This window comes from Macaca fascicularis, chromosome 5 (assembly GCF_037993035.2).
Source record: "Macaca fascicularis isolate 582-1 chromosome 5, T2T-MFA8v1.1".
NCBI lineage: Eukaryota > Metazoa > Chordata > Mammalia > Primates > Cercopithecidae > Macaca > Macaca fascicularis.
Window position 1 is genome coordinate 44,694,746 of NC_088379.1, and position 24,959 is coordinate 44,719,704.

The following is a 24,959-nucleotide window of genomic DNA, read 5'->3' on the forward strand; positions in this document are numbered from 1 at the left end:
GTAGAGCTGGAATTTATTAACCTCAAAGGAGAAAGAGTTTTGGAAATCAAGTCTCCAATACTAGACCAGAATTATTTCCAACCAGACCATGTTGCTGCTCAGGATTGGCTTTCTACTATACAAAGTCAGTAACACTGATTATCTTTACATAGTGACAAACCACTGCACCTCTACACCTTTCTAAGGAAAGAACCATCATGTATGCTTATTGGATGTCCTAAATATTGCAACACCAAGATGTCAAACCTAACCAACAATGAAACTTTGTATTTGGGAAGGTAACCTTAAGAAGGAAAAGAAGCTGCTATCTGGGGAAACATTAAAACCAGAATAAAAGTTGGAAGTAAAAATGAATGTAACCTCGTATTTCCTAAATCAGATGTAAGTGCTACCTTGTTGGCATGTGCATGACCTTGCATTCTGTCTTCAGTGTTCATCCTTTGTACCTTTGCCTTTTAAATCCTGATTATAGACATTCTACTCTTTGAGGGATTGGAGTATAAATGTAAACTTTTGAAAAATGTGGTTTTCCAAGCAAAGTATACTGAACATAATAGATCAAAATTATTTATTAAATTGAATGGGCCAGGCGTGGTTTCTTGCACCTGTGGTCCTGTTCCAGCTACTAAAGAGTTTGAGGTAAGAGATTTGCTTGAAACTGGGAGATTAAGTCTTCAGCTAGCTGTGATCAGACTTGGGCACCAATCTGGTCAGCAAAGACTCTGACTCTAAATAAATAAATAAACAAACAAATAAAATAAATGGTAGTTAGTAAAGAGCATTTACTAATATTCTTTAAATCTCACCTCATTTTTGTACTCTTTCCCATATTTAATTAAAACGAAAAAAATAAAACCTCTTCTCATCTTTTAGTTTCCTGTTTTCTTCATAATTTATAAATATGTGTGTATAAGAATCATTTTTTTTTGTGATTCTGACTGCCAGTCTCCATGTTAAATTAAGCGAAAAGCTGTCCTGCTGTGCACATGAGTCGCAGGTGCAGAAATTCAGTGCATAAATAAATGTAAGGGAATTAGTGATACCCAGTGGTTTATTTGAAGTATGTGCACTTTCTTATCAGGTTTGAAATACGAGGTAATGGCACTCAATTAAGAATGTAGATTTTGAAAAGCCAAATTCAGAAAGAATTTAGATAACTCAGTCAGGTGAAATAAATTTACAACAGTCTAGTCTCATGAGGAACAAATACTCATTTTCATCCATCTTTTCACAGTGTTTACTTGATAGTATCAACTTTGTCATTATGGATGATACTAATCCTACATCCTACACTTAATCCCCATTATTTATTAATATGCTAAAGAGAATAGCGGGGCCACCTGAGTTTGATGAGGAAATCCCAGGATAGAGGACGTTCTCAGAATGTCTAGAAATAACATTAAAACCAGTAACATATATTAATATCTATTATGATGGTGATAATGATAAGATGATGAGTAAAAGTCTTTTCCTAAAGTGTATGTTAAAGATAATAACAAGGATGTATGTGTTAAAATATATTGAATCGATAAATTAATAAAACCAAGGTGGGGGACATCTTAGAGATGAAAAATGTAAACATTGTGAGCAGCTTTAGAGGATTTATACAACAATCAATATGGAATATTATCCACTGCAATTAACAATGAGATTATTAGTGACTATAACAAGAAGTGTTGCTATGGGGGAGGAATGGGAGCAGAAGCCAGAAACAGTTAATTGAGGTACAGGTTACGACCTAAAATGTGACCGTGTTTCACTGTTGTTATTGGAATCATTACTATTGCTGCCAACCCACAACATTTGTGACAGCTGCCTACTGCCTAAGTGCACCCTTAGAATTTTTGATAGATTCCACAGTAGGCTAGTAACTAGAGTTAATAACTTAACTCATTTTATTGATTCTACAATTGACGTTCCCTGTTGGAACACAGACATGACACCAGAAATTTTTATCTCTCAACCCATAATAACCAACCTGTATTTCATATACTCTTTGAAATCTCCTGCAGTGTGTGACTAATTACTGTTTGGTACCTTCAGACATGAGAAGGACTCACCAGGGACTCTGTATATTTTAATGCATACAGAAATGTTGAGTTTGCAGTCAGATTTAGAAGCTTTAAGAGCTTTAGGTGTCTCCACCTAGCGTAAGGGCTGCCACTTGTGACAATTTTAAATGGTGCATGAGGATGTTGAACGGTAAGCATAGACCATTTTTAAAAACCTGGAGCTGTAAAGAGAGGTGCACAGATAAGGTTTAACTAGAAGGATGTGTAAGAATAAGATAAGTCTCTTTTCAGTATTAACAAGACTTGAGCATGATGCTGTTTTTGACATATTAATTAGAATCTTGACTACATTTTCTAAATCAGAAAATTATGTCATATATTAAATTGAAATGACCTTGTCATTGAGCTTTCCTCTTCACTTTATCTGTAAAACAAGAGGATTGTACAAAATGATCTTTTATGCTTCTTTTAGTTCCGTATTTCTAAAATTCTAATCCTGTAGGCCACCTCTTATGCAGAACAGAGAATCCATATAATTATTAGAATTTACTCAAAGAGATTAACCATAATAACATTTACATTTTTGCCAATATAAATAAGACTACTGCCCTAACACATATAGATTATGTTAAACTAAGCAGTTATTTTTCCCTCTGATTTCTCTTGAGATACAAATTAGGTCAAGAGTTAAATATGGTTCTCTGTGCTTGTTAACTTATTTACTTTTTTTCAATTTCATAGGAGCTGACTGTTGGCTATTTAAATAGTCATAATATTCTAGATTGATGGTACTCGTGGTTAGAAAAATTTTTAATACAGCTTTTTTTTTTTTAACATGTCTTTCTTGGCTTCCAGATTTTGAAGACTTCATATAGTCACATTTTGGTGATAGTCTGTAAATCCCTAGAATAGAAATGTCAAAGTTAATAACCTGAAAGTCTTTTAAAATGCTATCAGAGTAAGTTGAATTACTTATGAAAATACAACTTGATGTATGTTTTCTCTTGATAGGATTTTTGTCCTATAAACTTATTTTACTCAGTTCAAACTAATGAGTATAACTGAATAAATTTTTCTTTTGTTATACTTGCAAAATTAGCATTGCAATTTCATTTTGTTTGTTATACATCTTTGAATGAGTAGACTAATTTTCATTTGCCTTTTTACAGGGCAGTTTGCAGGTTACCAAGGATAAATACCATACACACATGTGCAAACAGACATTTACTATATATTTCTGATTTATTTAGTCAATAATATAGAACTTAACGGAGCAAAAGTAGTTGTAGACTTTTACTTGATGTTAGTTTCCTGTAGGACAAAATCACTGAAGGTGAATTCTATTCATATAAGATCAAATTTTTTCCTATGCAACAGTTATATGATAATTAGGTTTACAGTACATTCAGCAACAACTAACACTACAAGTTTCCATTTGAAAATTTTAATGAAAAGTAGTCTGTGCTGATTCTTATATATTCCCAGCATCAGCTAAGATACAATTTTATTCAGAGAATGTCAGATGATGAAGTATTCAAGGTGTCCCTGATTGATAGTTCTGCATTCTTATGCCAGTTTCTCAGCAAGCCAGTCTCTCCATATTATCATGTGTAAGATGTGCAAGCATCCTCACGCTGGTGCAATACACGCACTGTTTAATTTGTGAATCCATCTGTCTCTGTTGGCTGACAAACAGCTAAAAGAGCAGCCTCTCTTATTACATTAAAATATAGAGCTAGAACACTAGCAGTATGTCTAATACACTGAAGAGGCCAGCCTTAGCATACATTGACTTTTATTATTTATATTAAAGTCCATAAGAATGTTGTAGGCTTTTAATTTTCTCTTGCAGAAGAAATTCAGATCTTTGACACTAATAATACATTTCATAAAGTAACATCTTGCTGCCGATAATTTGGATTCAACATTTAAATATTTTTATTGTATTTAAAGTGCTTTCTTTTTTTTAATTTCAATTGAGTTAATATGTAGTATTCCTTCTTCAATTCCCATGAGCATTTTCCAGACATTTAGCATGGAGTGTCTTGTGCAATTAAAGAATTGATTAGCACTGTAGAATTTTTCAAGAGGTGGACAGCATAATTTCTCTTTTCAAATAAAATGCTTAATTTAAGTTTAAAATTTTAATGCAGTGACATTAAAAAGATGCAGTCTAGGTCATTAGTTCTTCCAAACCATAATGGGAAATTGATACTGAATTTTATTATTCCTGCTTTATTAAAATGGACACTAATATTAATTTATTTTTTCCTATAAGAAAGTTTTATTTTAAGCCAATGGGCTGCAAACTCCATGTAAGACATATCAGTGAAATTAAAAATATACAATGTATCAATCACAAGAACTATAGTATGTTAATCATTTCTATAATATATGCATTTAGAAATTGTGGTAATGTTCATTGTAAGATAATTAAAATAACTTGATTTACCTACAAACTGAAACACTAAAATGTAAAGTATAGGGAAAAAATGAGAAAGTGCGATCTCTGTGTTTCTCAAACAAACTTAAGCACAGGAATATATGGTGTTACCTGGGGCTGGCTTTCAATTCACATAACCAAAGGCTAAGTTACATAATGAGGAATAAAATGATTGCTCAGAACAGAGCTAGGAATGGCTAGAATGAAAATAACACTGTGGGTCTAAAAGGTGTTAAAATCCATAAAATGAAGGAACTGATGCAGCTAAATAATCCAATTTGCTGTAAACTTAGTTACAGTATATCCATAACTTTTTTTTAAATGGAACAACATGAAGAAATATTTTAGATTTTCTGTACAGTTTCATTCTGCTTGGCTTACTGGTTTAGCTTTTCGCCTGATAAGCAGCTGTAATAACAAGCACTACAGCTCTGAAATTTACTTCTTAAAATGCTTTGGAGAAGATGCAAATGACAAATATCTAACTTACATTGCATAATGTCCTAATGTGGAAATGTTAAATGAACCTAGGAAGAGCAGAAAATGTGAATAGTAAAGTAAGATACTTTATTTCTATTAGTTTTTTTAATCAAACATTTCAGTATTCTTTATATATGGCTCTACATTTTAATTCAGCAAACTTTTTTTTAATATTTGCTATATACCAGGTACTGTGTGATTCACAATAAGTAAGACCTGTTCTCCCCAGCTTAATGATTAGTTGAGCAAAAAAATGAAATCATATATCATAATGCAGGGTCAAAATTTGATCATATTAATGTAATATCACAGTGTTAAATGGAAATAAAAATAAACAATATTTAGAAGTGATTAAATATTAGTTAAAAAGTTGTAAGGAAAGCTGACATTGTATGTACTTTCATGGGCAGTATAGAATGTAATAATCAGAGACATTTAGTTCGGATTCTGTGAAGTTGAACAAAATTTTCAAGCTCACAGACTCATGAGGAAAACAGAACAACCATTACATAATGTGGCAATGCTATATCCAATGTCATGCAAGTAGACACAGGTCTAAATGAATAACTGTAACTCATTGCTAGTTACCTATATATGGCAGGTCTGTCAAGGCTTGAAATAAAGAGTGTAAAAAAAAAATAAAGTGCATTGTATTCAGTTTCATGTATTTCCTGCCATTGATATTTCAGAAATGAGATCATCATCTTCTCAGGAACGCAAGTTCAAAACTTGGAACCTTCCTAATTTGAATCAGCCCACTCCTTCACTATCCATATAAATGAAGGTCCAAATCTTATTGACATAATTTTTACATTCATAATCCTGTTATTCATGTAATTGCTTGAATCAGTCTACTACATTTTATGTGTACAGCCACAACTATAGTTCATGTTCTCTTGAACGTTTATTTGTTTGAGTAAACACTTCGTTAATTAGCTCACAAACTTTATTCCAGGCCCTTCTTTAATGAGTTGCATATTTCGTTTTAGTCTTTTATTACTCAGTTACATCAATAGAGGAAATAAAATAATACTATTATTTATTTTAGTTTGTTTTTTATGTCAGTCCTCATAGGAATGTCTTTTGTCTTTTTAACAGCTGCATAACAATGTATAGCAAATATATATAACATGTAATATAGTCTATGTGGCAATTTATATATTGGAAGTGATTTGTTTTTTTGAATTGTTCAATAATGGAATGAGACACTTACCATCATTTTGTGTGCCTCCTTATGCACATTATCACATTTCCCTGGGGCCGGTATTGAAGACTGGTACTTCTTTTTTTCCCTTTTTTTTTTTTTTTAAATGGTACTGTGAGGTTGTTCTTCAAATTGACTGTTCCAATTTAAAACCTTTGAAACTCACTGACACTTGATAATGTCAATATTTTGAATTTTGTGAATCTGAAGTATAACCATTGATCCAAGTTAGAGTGATCATAAAATATATCATCCTAACTCAGAATCTTTTAGAGGAAAAGGAGTTTCTATTTATACTTTTACTGGGAAAAGAGACATAAACAAAGATGGTTAGAATCAAATTATATTATCAACACAGTTTAAAAAATTCTAAAACCCAAATCTTATTTCAATTATCATGAATAATTCTTTTTATCTTCAACAGCATGAAGTACAATTTCTTTCTCTAATGTCTGTGTCTTTTGTTGTCCGAACCCGCCTGACCTTTTCTCCTAACCTCCCACTCCATCCTTCCACCGAGTACAAATGACCTGTCGCTGTGCTCTTGGGCTCTTCTAGTCTACTTAGGTTCCTGCTGTGTCTTGTCTTCCCTGCCTGTTTTCCTGTCTGTAGATGCCCCGATGCCCTACATTTCCTTAAAGGGATAGCTTATTTCTTAAGTCTTTTACATTTTCCAAGACTTTCATATTAAGAATTACTTTATTTTTTATTCTATTATACTTTACCTACTACTACTGTTCCATCTTTATATTCTCCTCTTCTGCTCTTGGGTAATACAGCCTGGTAATTAAGATAATAGACTCTGGACTTGATTCTCAGCTGTGCAATTTGAATCTGGGGCAAGTTACTTAATGACTGCTACTTAGATTCCTCATAGATAAAATGGGGATAATAGTTCCTATCTTCCAGGATTTTTATAAGGGCTAAATAAATATGTAAACTTGGAAATAGTGCCTGACATATGTAAATATTACATGTACACATGTAAATGTTAATATCTCTCCTAAATACTGGTTTTCCTCAAAAGTTAGACTTACATTTTTCTAAAATTCTCTCTTGCTCGTGCACTAAAGAAACCAAGGTCAATTTTTAGCCACTGCTTTAAATCAACTCATCAGGGCAGAGAAATGCGGAGTTGAAATTTCAAGTCTTGAGTGGGCCTGGCTCAGACTGGTATCTTGGATCTGCTACTAGAGAGCTGTGTGATATTATCACCACTTTTTTGATGTTGTTTCTTTCCTTCCACTCAAAAAGACAAATAATAAAAATGCCTACTTTGTAAGGTTGCAATGATAATTAAAATGTTACTAGCTAAGCACCTACCATAGTATCTGCCATAATGGATTGATAAATGTCAACTATTGATAATGCACTTCAAACACAATGACCCTAGGTCTCTAGGTGAAAAATTATCTTTCCTCACTCTATTAAACTAAGCAACAAATACGGTGTTTTCATTGCCTGAATATCCATAATGTAACATAATCTAAAGTATTAATTAAAAGGATTTCTAATATTATAAACCAAATTATCTTAATAGAAGTTTTTCATATGTGTTTTTCCAAACTAAATCCAGTAATAAGTGGTTTCCCCTTAATTGTTTGGATATTACCAAATAATACATTAAAAAGATAAAAGCTAATTCCAAGTGATATTTCAGACTTCCTCAAAAAATTTTCACACTTCCATAATATCACGAGAGATTTAAAGTATGATTTTTTTGATGTGATATGTTTGTGTTGTGTGTATGTGTTTGCTTGTGTATTTCCTTTTTCTTTTTTTCTTTTTGAGATGGAGTTTTACTCTTTTTGCCCCGGCCGGACTGCAATGGCTCAGTCTAGGCTCACTGCAACCTCCGACTCCTGGGTTCAAGGGATTCTCCTACTTCAGCTCCCCGAGTAGCTGGGATTGTAGTCATGTGTCACCAAGCCCAGCTAATTTTCTTTTTTTTAGTAGAGATAGGGTTTCGCCATGTTTGTCAGGCTGGTGTCGAACTCCTGATCTCAGGTGATCCATCTGCCTCTGCCTCCCAAATTGCTAGGATTACAGGTGTGAGACACCACACCCTGCCTGTTTGTGTATTTCTTAGCTAAGTAATACATTAATATTAAATGATAAAACAATCATTTTATAATAAGTAATTTTAGCAATGGATTAAAAATCATTTAAAATTATTTTAAATGATTATGATAAATGTGTTAGCATTTATATATTTAATAAACTATTACTATTTGTTTATTTTTTTATTTTTTATTTATTTTTTTGTTTTTTTATTTTTATTTTTTATTTTTTTATTATTATTATACTTTAAGTTCTAGGGTACGTGTGCATAACGTGCAGGTTTGTTACATATGTATACTTGTGCCATGTTGCTGTGCTGCACCCATCAACTCGTCAGCACCCATCAACACGTCATTTATATCAGGTATAACTCCCAATGCAATACCTCCCCCTTCCCCATGATAGGCCCCGGTGTGTGATGTTCCCCTTCCCGAGTCCAAGTGATCTCATTGTTCAGTTCCCACCTATGAGTGAGAACATGCAGTGTTTGGTTTTCTGTTCTTGTGATAGTTTGCTAAGAATGATGGTTTCCAGCTGCATCCGTGTCCCTACAAAGGACACAAACTCATCCTTTTTGATGGCTGCATAGTATTCCATGGTGTATATGTGCCACATTTTCTTAATCCAGTCTGTCACTGATGGACATTTGGGTTGATTCCAAGTCTTTGCTATTGTGAATAGTGCCGCAATAAACATACGTGTGCATGTGTCTTTTTAGCAGCATGACTTAGAATCCTTTGGGTATATCCCCAGTAATGGGATGGCTGGGTCATATGGTACATCTACTTCTAGATCCTTGAGGAATCGCCATACTGTTTTCCATAATGGTTGAACTAGTTTACAATCCCACCAATAATGTAAAAGTGTTCCTATTTCTCCACATCCACTCCAGCACCTGTTGTTTCCTGATTTTTGAATGATCGCCATTCTAACTGGTGTGAGGTGGTATCTCATTGTGGTTTTGATTTGCATTTCTCTGATGGCCAGTGATGATGAGCATTTTTTCATGTGTCTGTTGGCTGTATGAATGTCTTCTTTTGAGAAATGTCTGTTCATATCCTTTGCCCACTTTTTGATGGGGTTGTTTGTTTTTTTCTTGTAAATTTGTTTGAGTTCTTTGTAGGTTCTGGATATTAGCCCTTTGTCAGATGAGTAGATTGCAAAAATTTTTCCCATTCTGTAGGTTGCCTGTTCACTCTGATGGTAGTTTCTTTTGCTGTGCAGAAGCTCTTTAGTTTAATGAGATCCCATTTGTCAATTTTGGCTTTTGCTGCCGTTGCTTTAATTTTATTATTAAATTGTTATAATATTTAAGTGTTTATTTTGATGTGTTAAAATGAAACAGTATGTATGTACATTGTCTTCTAAAATGGAGAGAAAAGTTGATATTTGGTAAATGGCAATGATATTTTAAGTATAAAAGTCAACCAAATTTTAAAACAAGTTTTTGACAGAAAAGTTATTATAGAATAATTTAATACAAGATAGGGTAAAAATGAGTGAATTTAAAAACATCTAAGAGTAGATTAAAAAATTTATCCATTTTGGAACTTATTTAGAGTAATATAGTACTTATATTTTCGTTTGATTTCTTTACCTAACATTATGTTGTGAGATTCATGTAAGTTACCAAGGTAGCAAAATAGTTTTCCTTTTAGTTGCTGTAATATCAACAGACATTTCAATTGTTCTCACTTTGGACCCATATAGGTAAATATGGATGTTATAAACATTCTTATGCATATTTAATGCACTTGTGTAGTCAATCTCTGGAGAGGGGAATTTCTTGCTCATAGATAGATAGATAGATAGATAGATAGATAGATAGATAGATAGATGGTCAGATTCAATATTTAGTATTAAACAATTTTCCAAAGTGATTCCAGTTATTTGTCCACCTATGAGAAATTTATGAGGTTTCAGGTTACTATATAATACCACGAGCTGGTATTATCAGTGTTTTCAGTTTTAGTCACTTTGAAGGGTCTACAGTGGTATGAAATTTAGGTTTTAGTTTGTCTACATAGGTAATGACCCTGGCCTTCCTTTGTATTGCTTTTGGAAATATGACTGTGCTTTTGAAGGAAAATTTCATTGGTTATAAAATTATGGGTTGGTGTTTGGTTTTGCTTTGATTTTAACACATTAAATATTTCACTTAACTCTCTTCTTGCTTGTGTAGCTTCTGGTGATATGTTCACAACATTTACTTACCCTTGGTACTCTATGGGTAAAACTTTCTCTCTACCTCAGCTTCTTTCAAGATCTTCCCTTTATCTTTGGTTTTCCTCAGTTTAAATATAATAAACCTAGGTATAATTTGTTTTTATATGTGTGCTGCTTAGTGTTCTTTGAACCTCCTAGACCTTCCCTTTGGCTTCTGCCATTAATTTTTGAAAGTTCTCAGTCATTATCAAAGAGAAACAGACTAATCCACTATTACATTGGAGATTTCAAAAATATTTTTTGCTCTGTTCACTCTTTTACTTATGGTATTTCAATTAAACGTATGCTACACATTTTAAATTGTCTCAAAGTCCTTGGATGGTGTTTTCTGATTTTTTGCTCTTCTTTTCTTCTCATTTTAGTTTGGATAGATCCTATTTACATATCTTCAAGTGCACTGATTCTTTTCTCAGCTGTGTCCTATCCATGATAAACCCATCAAAGGCATTCTTCATTTCCATTACAGTGTTTACAATCTCTAGCATTTTCTTTAAATTATTTCTTAGAGTTTCTATCTCTCTGCCTATATTACCCATTTGTTCCTTCACAGTTTCTACTTGTTTCATGCGAGCCTTCAAAATATTAATCACAGGTCTTTTAAATTCCCTAAGTAGTTATTTTTAATTCTGAAATCTATGTCATATCTGAGTCTGGTTCTGTTTTCTGCTTTGTGTCTTCAGATTACGTTTGTCCTGTCTTTCGGCACGATTTGTAATTTTGTTGTTGTTGTTGTTGAAAGCTGGCCATAATGTATTGGGATAATAGAAACTGGGTTAAATAGGTTTTTAATATATGGTTGTATGTTAGTCTGTCCTGAAGCTGGCCTTGCTTAATGTTTTCTGTAACTGTAGTTGTCAGACACTATAAATTCCACTACTGTTTTTGATTTTGCCTCCCCTGTTGTCTTTGAGCTTCCCTAAAAATCTCTCCTTAAACAAAGTCTATATCCTGCAGGTCTTTTTTGTAATCCACTGCTTTTCTACTGCAGCCTTGTTCGTGTATGCTGGTAAGGTTTGAGGAAGGGTTAGTGTGATATATAATTTTATTACTAAATCTCAGTCTTTTAATGGTCCTACATCCTTGGGTTAGAATCTTTACAGTTGATTCTTAGCGTCCCCACCTCTATCTCTTAGGTGAGATAGGAAGGCTTACTGAGTCTAGAGAACAAATGTCTTTCCCCCAGCTGGGATAAGGCTCTGCTAGTCTCTTTCCCTAAAGAATAGCTATTTTTGTAGGTTCTGGATATATTTCACAGTAACTGCTTTTGTCCTCTCTCTCCATAGCCATGAGGGGACATTAATTGACTCTTTGCTGTAAAAGCCTAGTGGCATTCCTGGAGATAACACTCATGCATTTGGGTGCTCATAAAAGACTGTGGATACCAGGGATTATTATTTTTTGTTTCTCTAAAGCTAGTGCACACTCAGCTTCAAGCAATTTGTCAAAATTATCTTTTGCTTTCTTACCAGTATAGCACTCCAGTAGCTTCTGCTCTAGGTAAGCAGACCCGAGTGCAACCCTGGATTTAACCAAATCTCCAGATTTAGTGATATGTTCTGCAACCTGTTTTCTGATAGGTTAAGGACAGACAAGACATTGATTTTCAGTTTGCTCAGCTGTTTTCTTGTTGTAAAGATGAGAATTATGACTTCTGAATTATTTACATGTTGAAGCTGAAATAAAAAGTTGGTTGGTAAATTTTAATGACTAAAATGTCTATACTATTAGTAAGAGTTTAGGTTCCTTCAATCCCTGTATGAGCTACTAGTTTACTTGTTCATATGAATGCATTTAGCATATAATAAATATATACTAAATTTTGATAAAATATAATGATTTGGCATGCGATCTTGAGTTATTTTTATTATTTTAAATTGTATTTTAAATTTAAACTATTTTGAATGTATACATTTATTTGTGGATTACTTATTAATTACAGTGTTATGAGCATCTCTGAAATTTTTAATACTGTATGTTGTGTATGTATATAATGAAACAATCTGGAATAGGTCACCATAAAAACCATTGATTTAGCATATCTAATCACATTTTCATGGAAAGAAAATATTCATTGCTCAAATACTGGTGAGGAGAAATAAATAAAGTATTATTAAGTCACAACGAGCGTAAAGTAGAATTAATGTGAGGATTGACATACTCATATTTTTTCTAAGACAATGAATTACTTAAATTTCAAATAATGGTACTTAATAGATTATGTTATTTTCTTACATATGTTGCTAAGTGCTGTCTCTAAAGTACTTTGTCAAATGGTTGCTGTGTACCCTCTCATCTAAACAATAATAAGTGGTCAGTTCTACTATTATTCTCTCCATTTAAAATGCATTAAAGAACATTTTAAAAGGAAAAAAAACTTGGTATTAATATAATAAAATCCAATCTCAATATATCATAATGCTTCATGGCAAAACAGTAGAAACATCTTCACTATAATTAGTAAAAAAGTTGCCAAATACCATGCTAATTTAATTCTGGATGTATTAGACATAGTATTAATAATTGGAGAAGAGTAAGTGATGAGATGCAAAAAAATTTCAAGGAAGGAGCTAATATTATCTTAGGTTGTAGCTAATATAATTGTAAACATAGACATATAAATGAAAACCTGGAAGCAAATGCACGATAGAATCATTTTGGAGTTTTAAAAAATAATGCCTCCTGAATTTCATATCAGCCTAAATGAAATAAAATTTGGAAGTGGGGTCTCAGGCAGCTGTTACGTTGTTGCTTTTTAGTTTTTGTTTGTTTTTTAATTGATTGCTTGCTCATTTTGTTTCTTAAGCTGCTCTGGTCATTGTGATGAATAACAGAGATGACTGATGTTCATCATATTCAAAAAGAAGACTGTAAAGACCAAAATGAGAAAGGTGACATTGTTTGGTCAAAGATTATGAGCTCGTTTTTGATGTTTCATGTTACACCACTTATATAGTTTTATTAAACAAATGACAGAAATATATTAGTGTCATTTTCAAACCAACTAGAGTAAGAATGTTACATGTATTTTGTTGTCTGACATCAGGATCAAAATTCTAACAAATTCTCAAACTTGTGTTACAATGTTACCTTTTTTGGCATGAAACCTAAATTCTGTAGTGTGACTTTGCATCAATATTTTAAGCTATTTAACAGAAACTAAGTATTTATATTGATGATTATTTTATCAGCAGTGACTCCAAGATTTTAAATAAACCATAAACAGAATATGCAAATCTTTACATTTTACCTATTCTTAAAGCTTCCATATGATATTGCTATACTCCTAAAAATGAAGTCTTCAGATCTTATAACTTTGGTTGTCCCACTAAAGATTTATTGGCAAACCTATGCCAAGCAAATTTCAGTTACATATTTTCTTTATTCCCTCATCAATACCAGATTTTGAATAACAAGTTTAGAATGGATGTTAATGGCATTTTCATTTTTTTTTTGTCAGTCATAAACGTATTTTTTACTCACATGCCTTGAATTAAATGCCTGCAAGTTCTCGTTGGGATAGAAATAAATTTTGTTTCTTAAGATCAGCAATGGTTTTGAGAAAAAGTGCTTTTTCAAAAGAATTTAATAATATTGGAGTTTTCAATGAGTGATATTTGTTCTAGGACCTTATGAATTATTTCTGCAATTGTGTTGAGGTTTTTAAAACATATTCCAAAAAATCTATTTTTAAAATACTGATAAGATGAACAGGGTTCTATTTTCACTTGTTCTCAAAAATCTTATTCTAGCTGTGTTATATCATGCTGATTTTTCATCTGCTTAGTAGCACATTAATTAGATAAATGTGTTTACAGATACAAAAGTTGCATGACATTCACCATATCTACAGGAGAGAAGGTCTTCAGGATTGAACTATTGTACTTACTGATATAATTTCATAGTTATTTCAGCTTCCGTATATGCAGAAGGTAAGGGGAAATTTTCCTCTAGAACCTTAGCCATAATTCAGACTGAAATTGCCACTTGGACTTAGGGGAATAATTTCTACCTGGAGAATATTTCCATTCATTTCCTCTCACTAGTAGTACTGTTGACATCCACCTGTAGCAGTTAAGAGGAAGTGTGCACCAGCGGGAGATGGGTGGGGTGGGAAACAAATGGTTATCTTTCTCCTCTAATGTGAAAAATTTTGAATCTCTTTCCTCCTTGCAAGCACCTTTTCAAATTTTTGTCTCATATACATCTCCCAAGTACTTTTTCATGGAAAATAGTTATACGTGTAGACATATTAAGAGAAAACAAGGTGTGTAGACAGCAATTAGTTGACTTTAAGTAAAGGAAATTACAAGTAAAGGATAAACCTCATTCAATCAATTAAAGGCCTTAAAAGGGCAAAAACTGACTTTCTTAGAAAAGAAGGAATGATGTTTAAGTCTAAATGATAATTCCTGCCTGAGTTTCCAGCCTACTGACCTACCCTACATTTTTAAAACTTGCCAACTCTCATAATTGTGTGAGCCAATTACTTAAAATAAAATTTGTCCCTCTCTCTTTCTCTCTGTTCTTTATTGCTCTTTTTCTTCAGAGAACACTGAGTGATATACTAATCCTACCAACACAGAGAATTGGAACTTTGTGGGATAAGGCCTATGAGTCGTGTTTTCTAACATATTTTTTAGCTGATTCTGAGCCAGTAAGCCCCACATTGGTGGGCTAGTGTTTACGAAACACTGAGCTATTTAATTCTATCCGAAGTTCACTGTTAGAACCGAAATTGAGAGTTAATATTAGAATTAAATTGCAGTTAAATATTTACATATTTTGAAATGATGACTAATGTGTTATGCTTAATTTAAAAGTTATAAATTTGGATGTAGTTTTTTGGCAGGAAATGGTTTAGCAGGTCCCTTTTATTTCTTGCATTAAAGTAACTCCATTGAATTATTCTGATTTTTGTTTTTTGTTTTAGATGAGATCTCCCCGTCAGCCTGGCTGGGAGAAAGTGGTATAATCATGGCTCGCTGCAGTTTCAACCCTCTGGGCTCAAGCAATTCTCCTGCCTCAGCTTCCCTAGTAGCTAGGACTACAGGCACATGCCACCTCACGTGGCTAACTAAAAATTTTTGTTTGTTTGTTTGTTTTGTAAAACAAAGTTTTTCTGTGTTGCCCAGGTTGGTCTCAAATTCCCAATCTCAAGTGATCCACTTCAGTCTCTCAAAATGCTGGGATTACAGGTGTCAGCCACTGTGCCCAGCCATGGCATTATTCTTATTAATAATAGCCAAAAAGTAGAAATAATTTAAATGTCCATCAACAGATAAGTCGATAAACAAATCGTGCTTTATCCATACAATTGAATAGTAGTTAGCAATAAAAGCAGTCAAGTACTGATAAATGCTACAACATGGGTGTGTCTTGAAAGCATGCTAAGTGAAGGAAGTGAGTCATAAAAAAATCACATATTGAAATGTCTCATCTATTTGAAACTTTCTGAGGAAACTAAAATGTCCTGAAGTTAGATAGTGATAATGTTTGCACAATTCTGTGAATATACTAAAAAACCACTGAATCGCACATTTTAAATTTCATGTTATGTGAATTATATCTTAGTATAAATATTAGTAAAATAAAAAGTAATATAAGCATTATAGGAAGTATGGAAATGTCTAATTTCAAAATATATTGCAAAACTATAGTAATCAAAACAGGGTGGTATTGACATAAAGATATATATAGAGCCTGATGGAACAGAATAGAGAGCCCAAAATAAATCCTCAAATATAAGATCAAATTATCTTTGACAAAGATGCCAAGACACACAATGAGAAATATTCTCTTTAACAAATGGTACTGAGAAAACTATATATCCACATACAATAGAATAAAGTTGGACCCTTACTTTACACCATTTATAAAATTAAATAGATTAAAGGCTTAAATGTAATAGCGAAAACTACAAAATTCCTGAAGAAACACAAGAGGAAATGTTTCATAACATGGGGTTGGCAAGGATTTCTTGCATATGATACTAAAAGCACAGACAAAAAGAGAAATAGATAAATTGAATTACATCAAAATTAAAAAAAAAACAAAAAACTGTGCATCCACGTATGTTTACTGTGGCACTATTCACAATAGCAAAGACTCGGAACCAACCCAAATGTCCATCAATGATAGACTGGATTAAGAAAATGTGGCACATATGCACCATGGAACACTATGAAGCCATAAAAAAAAGATGAGTTCATGTCCTTTGTAGGGACATGGATGAGGCTGGAAACCATCATTCTCAGCAAACTATCACAAGGACAAAAAACCAAACACCACATGTTCTCACTCCTAGGTGGGAATTGAACAATGAGAACACTTGGACACAGAAAGGGGAACATCACACATCGGGGCCTGTCGTGAGTGGGGGGTGGGAGAAGGATAGCATTAGGAGATACACCTAATGTAAATGAGTTAATGGGTGCAGCACACCAACATGATACATGTATACATATGTAACAAATCTGCACGTTGTGCACATACACCCTAGTACTTAAAATATAAAAACAAAAGAAAACAAAAAAATTACTTCTGTGCATCAAAGGACACAATCAACAGAGTGAAAATCCAACCTACCAAATGGAAGAAAATCTTTTAAATTACACATATGATAAGGAGTTAACATCTAGATTATTTAAAGAACACCTACAACTCAATTGCAGAAATTAAAAATGGGCGAGACTTGAATAGGCATTCCTCCAAAGAAGCTATGCAAATAGCCAATAAGCGTTGGTATTTATTAGTGATGAAACAGAAATAAAAATCAAAAGGACAACGAGGTAACACTTCACACCCATCCAATGGAATGACTATGTATGTATGTAGGTATGTATGTATGTATGTATTTGAGAGAGTCTTGCTCTTTCACCCAGGCTGGTGTGCAGCAGCATGATCATGGTTTACTGCAGTCTCACTCTTTTGAGCTCAAGTGATCCTTCTGCCTCAGTGTCCTGAGAGGCCGCGACTACAGGTGCATGCATCATGTCTGTTTTTTTTTTTTTTTTTTTTTCTTTTGGAGGATGTGGAGACATTGGAATGCTTGTGCATTGTTGGCAGAATGTAAAATGGTGCAGCTATTATGGAACACAGTATGAAGATTGCTCAAAAAATTAAAAATATAATTACAATATGATCCATCAATACCACTTCTGGGCATATATCCAAAAGAATTGAAAACAGGCTCTCAAAGAGATATTTGTAACATTATTCACAATAGACATAATTTGAAAACAGTGTAAATATCTATCAATGGATTATTGTATAAAGAAAATATGGTGTATATATATATGAATGCACATATATTTCATTATATATTTATATGTCACATATAAATATATATAAAACATATATAAATATAAAATAAATATATTCATTTTTAATATATTTATATAATATATAAATATATTAAAATAAAATTATAAATAAATTTATATAAAATTATAAATCAAATTATAATAAATATAAATATATATGTTTATATTTATATATCATATAAATATAAAAAATATATAAATATATGTGACATATAAATATATATAATGAAATATTATTTAGCCTTAAAATGAAGTAAGCTCTGTCACATGATACAACATGAATGAAACTCGAAGACATAATTCCTAAGTGAAATAAGCTGGTCATGAAATGACAAATTCTGCTTTAAATGTGTCCCAGAGATTCTGGTATGTTGTATCTTTGCTCTCATTGGTTTCAAAGAACATCTTTATTTCTGCCTTCATTTCGTTATGTACCCAGTAGTCATTCAGGAACAGGTTATTCAGTTTCTACGTAGTTGAGCGGTTTTGATTGAGTTTCTTAGTCCTGAGTTCTAGTTTGATTGCACTGTGGTGTGAGAGACAGTTTGTTATAATTTCTGTTCTTGTACATTTGCTGAGGAGTGTTTTACTTCCAATTATGTGGTCAATTTTGGAATAAGTGTGATGTGGTGCTGAGAAGAATGTATATTCTGTTGATTTGGGGTGGAGAATTCTGTAGATATCTATTAGGTCTGCTTGCTGCAGAGATGAGTTCAATTCCTGGATATCCTTTTAACTTTCTGTCTCGTTGATCTGTCTAATGTTGACAGTGGGGTGTTGAAGTCTCCCATTATTATTGTATGGGAGTCTAAGTCTCTTTGTAAGTCTCTAAGGACTTGCTTTATGAATCTGCGTGCTCCTGTATTGGGTGCATATATATTTAGGATAGTTAGCTCTTCCTGTTGAATTGATCCCTTTACCATTATGTAATGGCCTTCGTTGTCTCTTTTGATCTTTGATGGTTTAGTCTGTTTTATCAGAGACTAGTATTGCAACCCCTGCTTTTTTCTGTTCTCCATTTGCTTGGTAGATCTTCCTCCATCCATTTATTTTGAGCCTATGTATGTCTCTGCATGTGAGATGGGTCTCCTGAATACAGCAGACTGATGGGTCTTGACTCTTTATCCAGTTTGCCAGTCTGTGTCTTTTAATTGGACCACTTACATTTAAGATTAATATTGTTATGTGTGAACTTGATCCTGTCATTATGATATTAACTGGTTATTTTGCTCATTAGTTGATGCAGTTTCTTCCTAGCCTGGATGGTCTTTACATTTTGGCATGTTTTCACAATGGCTGGTACCGGTTGTTCCTTTCCATGTTTAGTGCTTCCTTCAGGGTCTCTTGTAAGGCAGTGCGTAGAGAGAAATTTATAGCACTAAATGCCCACAAAAGAAAGCTGGAAAGATCTAAAATTGACACTCTAACATCACAATTAAAAGAACTAGAGAAGCAAGAGCAAACACATTCAAAAGCTGGCAGAAGGCAAGAAATAACTAAGATCAGAGCAGAACTGAAGGAGATAGAGACACAAAAAACCCTCCAAAATAATCAATGAATCCAGGAGTTGGTTTGTGAAAAGATCAACAAAATTGATAGACCACTAGCAAGACTAATAAAGAAGAAAAGAGAGAAGAATCAAATAGACGCAATAAAAAATGATAAAGGGGATATCACCACCGACCCGACAGAAATACAAACTACCATCAGAGAATACTATAAACACCTCTATGCACATAAACTAGAAAATCTAGAAGAAATGGATAATTTCCTGGACACTTACACACTCCCGAGACTAAACCAGGGAGAAGCGGAATTCCTGAATAGACCAACAGCAGCCTCTGAAATTGAGGCAATAATTAATAGCCCACCAACGAAAAAAAGTCCAGGACCAGATGAATTCACAGCTGAATTCTACCAGAGGTACAAGGAGGAGCTGGTACCATTCCTTCTGAAACTATTCCAATCAATAGAAAAAGAGGGAATCCTCCCTAACTCATTTTATGAGGCCAACATCATCCTGATACCAAAGCCTGGCAGAGACACAACAAAAAAAGGGAATTTTAGACCAATATCCCTGATGAACGTCGATGCAAAAATCCTCAATAAAATACTGGCAAACCTGATCCAGCAGCACATTAAAAAGCTTATCCACCATGATCAAGTGGGCTTTATCCCTGGGATGCAAGGCTGGTTCAACATACGCAAATCAATAAACGTAATCCAGCATATAAACAGAACCAAAGACAAGAACCACATGATTATCTCAATAGATGCAGAAAAGGCCTTTGACAAAATTCAACAGCCCTTCATACTAAAAACTCTCAATAAGTTTGGTATTAATGGAACATATCTCAAAACAATAAGAGCTATTTATGACAGACCCACAGCCAATATCATACTGAATGGGCAAAAACTGGAAAAATTCCCTTTGAAAACTGGCACAAGACAGGGATGACCTCTCTCACCACTCCTATTCAACATAGTGTTGGAAGTTCTGGTTAGGGCAATCAGGCAAGAGAAAGAAATCAAGGGCATTCAGTTAGGAAAAGAAGTCAAATTGTCCCTGTTTGCAGATGACATGATTGTATATTTAGAAAACCCCATTGTCTTAGCCCAAAATCTCCTTAAGCTGATAAGAAACTTCAGCAAAGTCTCAGGATACAAAATTAATGTGCAAAAATCACAAGCATTCTTATACACCAGTAACAGACAAACAGAGAGCCAAATCAGGAATGAACTTCCATTCACAATTGCTTCAAAGAGAATAAAATACCTAGGAATCCAACTTACAAGGGATATAAAGGACCTCTTCAAGGAGAACTACAAACAACTTCTCAGTGAAATAAAAGAGGACATAAACAAATGGAAGAACATACCATGCTCATGGAGAGGAAGAATCAATATCATGAAAATGGCCATACTGCCCAAGGTAATTTATAGATTCAATGCCATCCCCAAAAAGCTACCAATGAGTTTCTTCACAGAATTGGAAAAAACTGCTTTAAAGTTCATATGGAACCAAAAAAGAGCCCACATTGGCAAGACAATCCTACGTCAAAAGAACAAAGCTGGAGGCATCATGCTACCTGACTTCAAACTATACTACAAGGCTACAGTAACCAAAACAGCATAGTACTGGTACCAAAACAGAGATATAGACCAATGGAACAGAACAGAGTCCTCAGAAATAATACCACACATCTACAACCATCTGATCTTTGACAAACCTGAGAGAAATGAGAAATGGGGAAAGGATTCCCTATTTAATAAATGGTGCTGGGAAAATTGGCTGGCCATAAGTAGAAAGCTGAAACTGGATCCTTTCCTTACTCCTTATACGAAAATTAATTCAAGATGGATTAGAGACTTAAATGTTAGACCTAATACCATAAAAACCCTAGAAGAAAACCTAGGTAATACCATTCACGTCATAAACATGGGCAAGGACTTCATGTCTAAAACACCAAAAGCAATGGCAACAAAAGCAAAAATTGACAAATGGGATCTAATTAAACTAAAGAGTTTCTGCACAGCAAAAGAAACTACCATCAGAGTGAACAGGCAACCTACAGAATGGGAGAAAATTTTTGCAATCTACTCATCTGACAAAGGGCTAATATCCAGAACCTACAAAGAACTCAAACAAATTTACGAGAAAAAAACAAACAACCCCATCAAAAAGTGGGCAAAGGATATGAACAGACATTTCTCAAAAGAGGACATTCATACAGCCAACAGATACATGAAAAAATGCTCATCATCACTGGCCATCAGAGAAATGCAAATCAAAACCACAATGAGATACCATCTCACACCAGTTAGAATGGCAATCATTAAAAAGTCAGGAAACAACAGGTGCTGTAGAGGATGTGGAGAAATAGGAACACTTTTACACTGTTGGTGGGACTGTAAACTAGTTCAACCATTATGGAAAACAGTATGGCGATTCCTCAAGGATCTAGAACTAGAAGTACCATATGACCCAGCCATCTCATTACTGGATATATACCCAAAGGATTATAAATCATGCTGCTATAAAGACACATGCATACGTATGTTTATTGTGGCACTATTCACAATAGCAAAGACTTGGAATCAACCCAAATATCCATCAGTGACAGACTGGATTAAGAAAATGTGGCACATATACACTATGGAATACTATGCAGCTATTAAAAAAGGATGAGTCCGTGTCCTTTGTAGGGACATGGATGCAGCTGGAAACCATCATTCTCAGCAAACTATCGCAAGAACAGAAAATCAAACACTGCATGTTCTCACTCATAGGTGGGAACTGAACAATGAGATCACTTGGACTCGGGAAGGGGAACATCACACAGCCGGGCCTATCACGGGGAGCGGGGAGGCAGGAGGGATTGCATTGAGAGTTATACCTGATGTAAATGACGAGTTGATGGGTGCTGACGAGGTGATGGGTGCAGCACACCAACATGGCAGAAGTATACATATGTAACAAACCTGCACGTTATGCACATGTACCCTAGATCTTAAAGCATAATAATGAAAAAAAAAGAAAAGACATATTCTGTGTGATTCCATGTATATAAAGTATACTAATAGAAATAGAAAGTTGGTGGTTGCCAGGGGCTTGGAGGAGAGGGAAATGGAGAACTATATTTCAATTGATAGAGTTTCAGTTTTTCAAGATGAAAAAGTTCTAGAGCTCTGTTGCACAACTATGGTAATATAATTAACACTACTTAAGTATTTTTTAAAAAGACAAACTATTGACAAATCACTACAAAAAGAAGTATGGGAAATAAGAAAAAAATTAAAAAGCAAAATTATCTGTAGCCAGACCACCCTAATGTTAACATTAATTGCACCCTGAGAGAAGACATAACCTCTCAGAACAGAAGAGAATACCAGTAACTACAGCTGGAAAAACAAAGCCTCAGAGAAGTAATTTATTTTAAATCACACAGAGTTGGTGACAGAGTCAGGACTAGAGTATTTGTATCTTCAGTTTTACATCAATTCAATAATGGTTTTAAAATACGTTGTTCTTTCAATTATGTAAGAAATATGGAAGTCTGGAAATACAGGAAAGTCTTAGGAGACACAAAAAGCAAAACTAAAACAAAACTCTGTGAGATTTGTCAGAAGTATCTGAACTGTGTGGATCCAACAAAGGTGTCAATGTTATTAGTTAGCACTGAATACTAGTACTTGTGAGACCACACGATTATACAATTTTAGTGTCCCAAAACTGGGAGGACAAATTGACCACATGAACACATTACTAGGACCGTCCTACGTCATTGGAAGAGATATATGCAAGTAAGAGGCTCGAAACTTAAGCTTCATTATCTCAACCAGAAATTTGCCACAGCACATTTTAATAGTTCAAGGCTGCAATGTTACTTCAGAGAATGATATCCCAAACACTTGGAGATTTTATCTTCATTAAAAAAATGTGGCAGAGGCGGATTCAATAATAATTGTTTTTATATGAAAATGCAATATTAAAATAAATAGTTCGTGTGAATTAAGGCATCCCAACTATAGACGACAACATACACTAGACAAAATTAAAAGGCAGTCATCAAGCTGTATCTGCACAACACGAAATATGTTATATACACACTTAGATGTTCACACAGACACACACTTTCTTAAAATTCAGATAAAATCAGTAAAGCATATTAGATATTTAGGTTGATATTTTCAGGTACTCAGTTTTGCTCAGTAATTTTATTAGTCAATAACTGGTGAATTACCCTCTGTAAGCTTACTTTCTTCATTTGTAAAATTAACATAATGCTAACTTTTTGGGTATTCGCCATAGGCATATACCTTATAAGGTTTTGAAAGGAGATATTTACAGGTACATATAAAGCTATTAGTGCAGACTCTGGCAAAGAGTAACTACTGAAAAATATTTAGCTAATAGTTGAATGATTTTGATGATATACTATTTAACATAGAATATTAAACATAGAGTATTTAAATTTAATAATTTCAAGATTATCCATGTCCAAGTTATGACTAAAACTAAACTAGATCCATTCTAATTCTCCAAAAATGTAAAGAAATTAATTTGAACTGATATACATTTGATACCTTATTTCTTTTTTGAAGTCAAATATAAAAGTTGTTCAAAGGCTTAATTTATTTATCCCTCACATTATTGTTTTTTTTTTTTTTTTTTTTTTTGTAAGGGTAGCTAAAATTTATGCATCTAGAAAGAATCCCCAACACAGTACATTTCTTAATATACCTAGAGATCTCATGTTGTACATGAGATGTCTAGATATATTAATTTGCTTCACTATACTGACTTTCTTACCATCTATATATATCCTATTACAACCTTATAGTTGATATTTTCAAGTACTCACTTTTGCTCAGTAATTTTATTAGTAAACAAATATTAAATTACTCTCTATAGGCTTAGTTTTATCATTGTAAAAATAATGTTAATGTTATGGATATTCACCATAGTATGTGAAACCTGAAATATAAACCATAAAATTTACTTCTTAAAGAAAGTTTAAAAGTTATAAAAGGGGTTTAATTTAATATGCCCTCCTTTAAGAAGACAGAGAAAATGTGTCTCAGTTAGTTAAGAAGCTTTTTAATGATAAATTGTACATAAAGCTATTGATGACAGTGCTTGTTGAGTGTTCACCATTTATCATTGACCTGTTACTCATGTAAAGCTGAATTATATAACATCATTCCAGACTGAGTCCCTAAGTAAGTCAAGAAGAAAATTGTTAACAAAAATGTTAAGTGCAATTACCTCCTAATTCTTATTGAAAATAACATCATTTATTAGAAGAAAGTGTCTTCAAAATCCATGTTTTTTTTAATTGAAATAACTTTAGTCAATGATTTATAATAAATAGTTGCTAAGAGTCTAGGTATGTGGGTTCTGCTTCTATCTTTTCAAGAAACTCATTTTTATGACCACATATAAGGCTTCCATATTAACAAATTAATTGGTAATATTTATTTTCTGTATCTTTTTAGACATCTTTTCAGCTTCATTGGTGAATATTAAACACAATTTCTTTAAATTTTAAATAACTCTTATTTGACCTCTCTATTTAGTCTTTTTTATGGACATATGATCTTTTCTTAAAACTGTTGCTCTCCTTGTGTTAAGTGAAATAACCCAGATACAGAAACACGAACATGCATGATATTACTCATTATGGAATCTAAAAGACAATGATTTCAAA

The 24,959-nt window shown here is 33.3% G+C and overlaps 1 long non-coding RNA gene across 1 annotated transcript in view; it reads right to left on the reverse strand.

Moving 5' to 3' along the window:
* Window positions 1-578: 578 nt before the first annotated feature.
* LOC102120514 (uncharacterized) overlaps window positions 579-24,959 on the reverse strand; it is a 107,956-nt gene continuing 83,575 nt past the window's right edge. The window contains exon 5 of the long non-coding RNA XR_010586807.1: window positions 579-728. This is a non-coding gene — a long non-coding RNA (uncharacterized lncRNA). The remainder of the gene's footprint in view (window positions 729-24,959) is intronic.